Here is a 2,873-nt window from a genome sequence, read left to right on the forward strand (position 1 = left end):
TAGTATCACCCATCTACAAAACTGGAGATAAGAAAACCACCTTTAATTACAGGCCTATATCACTCCTTCCAGCCTTTTCCAAAATGTTTGAGAAGGTGGTGTATGACACAATACGGACTCATTCCAAAGAGCAGAATTTGTTAACCGCCCCTTAGTTAGGTTTTCATAAACCTGACATTGAACCCCTGCCTTGAGTAGTTTCGACCACAATCCTAACTTGATCCACCACTACCTCAGGATAATCCCTTACAAGCCTTCCAAGAATTCCTCACATTCAGCATTGCTTCACAACCTTTCCTCAGGTCCCTACAACATGACCCTAACCTTCCTCTGCAGAAACCCAGGCTCTGGGTTTCCGAAAAGCTGACGACTCCATCATTATCCTCCCAGAATACAAGGGACCAACCACTGTGGTACTTGACTGAAAGGAATATGTGAAGGTCCACGCCACCTATCTGACACTTCTATGTACAGCATCTGCCATCAAGATCCCATCCCTCTGATTCAAACTGACCTCCACACCTCCTTAAAACCTCAGGGCACTCACAACGATTAACACCTCAATCTATAGAACTTACCTCACCCAAACCATGTACTCCCATCTTTTACCTTCTTCCCAAGATCCACAAACCCAATCATCCTGGCCATCCTACAGTTGCTAGCTTCAAAGCACTCACCAAACATATATATGCCTTAGTTTATCAGCAACTGCAACCCATAGTACAGACTTCTATTTATCGCTTACGCCTTGGTCCCGCACTGTGCGCTGGGTTGGCGTGGTTAAACCGGATTTGGCATGTTAATGTGAAGGGGTGGCCGGATGCCCTTCCTGCCGCCACCCCATACCCTCCTGGGACGGAATCAGAGTACCCCATCTGTCTGCATCTAGTGTAACACATGGAAAAGTGCGGATGTGTGTCAAATGTCTGAGAGTCATGTAACTGAGGCGGGACATGGGGACCAGCCCGGTATTCACCTAGAAGGATGTGGAAAACTGCCTAAAACCGACATCCAGGCTGGCCGGCACACTGGCCCTCGTCGTTAATCCAGTGGGCGGATTCAGTCCGGGGCCGGCGCGCCTACCCGAGTCCAGGAAGCAGTGCATTAGCGCTCTCGGCTAACCTGGCAGGTTCCATAGTCCAGACTTCTCTCCTATGTCAAAGACACCAACCATTTCCTAGATCATTTGAGATCCTTGCCTGTCCCACTCCCACCACACATCTCACTTGTCACCATTGATGCCATCTCCCTCTACACCTACATACCCCACGTATATGGTCTGCCTGCTCTGAACATTTCCTCAGTCAGTGTTCACCAGATTCCAAACCTATGACATCCTTCCTGCTCACCTTAACTAGCTTTACACATACCAACTACCACCTCAACTTTGAGGGGCAGACATACAAACAGATCAAGGGTACAGCCACGGGAATCAGGATGGCAGTGGAGGCTTTTCTAGGATACGGTCTTCAGGCCCTAGTTTGGTTTAGATACACTGATGTCCTGTTTGCTATATGGACTCACAGTGAGGCTGACCTGTTAAAATTCCTGGAATCTCTGAATACCTTCCTCCAATGAAATTTCACATTGTCCTATTCCAAATCCCGTGCCACCTTCTTTGATATTGATCTCGTCCTCAATGAAGGCCAACTGCTCACTTCTGTTCGCATTAAACCTATGAACAGATAACAGTGCTTACATTTTAACAGTTTTCATCCTTTCCACGTCAAATGTTCCCTCCCATACAGCTTTGGCATTTGAGCCAACACATTTGTTTAGATGCAGACTCTTTGCAGCAATACACCACCATTCTCACCTCAGCCTTCACTGGTCTTAATTACCCCACCAGCATAGTTCATAGAGAGCCGTCGTCAGATGTCAAAGTAACTTCAGGTGTGCCCCATGGAAGTCTGTTGGGGCCCTTGCTATTCATGTTGTATTTAATGACCTTATGAACAATGTTAATAGTGACCTAAGACATTTTGCAGATGATGCAGTTGTCTATGGTGAAGTACTGTCTGAAAGAAGCTGCAGTTAGATCTTGATAGGATTTCAAAGTGGTGCAAAGTTTGGCAACTTTCTTTAAATGTTAAAAAATGTTGAATTGTGTACATCATAAAAAGAAAAATGTAGTATCCTGTGACTATTGCAAATACCTGGGCGTAACACCCTGTAGAGATATGAAATTATCTCACAGGCTGTCAATGGTAGACTTAGGTTTATTGGTAGAATACAGGGGAAGTGAAACCAGTCTACAAGGGAGATTGCTTACAAATCACTCATGTTGCTGTTTCTAAAATACTGCTCAAATGTGTGGAACCCAAACCAAATAGGACTAACAGGGGATCCTGAACACATACAGAGAAGGGCAGTGTGAGTGGTCGCAGGTTTGTTTGATCCTTGGGAGAGTATAACAGAGATACTGACTAAAATAATCTGACATACCCTTGAAGATAGATGTAAACTATCCCATGAAAGTTTAGTAACAAATTTTCAAGAACCAGCTTTGAATGACGACTCTGTGAATATACTACACCCAATACATATTGCTCACATAGCAATCATGAGGGCAACATTAGAATGATTTCAGCAGGCACAGAGGTATTCGAGGAACAATTCTTCATGCGCTCCATACATGAATGGAATGGGAAGAAACCCTAATAACCGGTACGATGGGACATAACTTCCATGTACTTCATGGTGTTTGCAGAGTATGGATGTGTATGATCACAGACATCATGAGTGTATTGCAGTTCAAAGGAACAGGAGGTTGCTGTCAAATTTAAAGGGTGCAAGATATTTTGCACCTTAGGGGAGAAATGCATCAACATGTTAAATAAGTAGAGAGAAGTGTCCAAGACATTTCTGGGCAC

Source organism: Schistocerca piceifrons, chromosome 10 (genome assembly GCF_021461385.2).
Source record: "Schistocerca piceifrons isolate TAMUIC-IGC-003096 chromosome 10, iqSchPice1.1, whole genome shotgun sequence".
NCBI lineage: Eukaryota > Metazoa > Arthropoda > Insecta > Orthoptera > Acrididae > Schistocerca > Schistocerca piceifrons.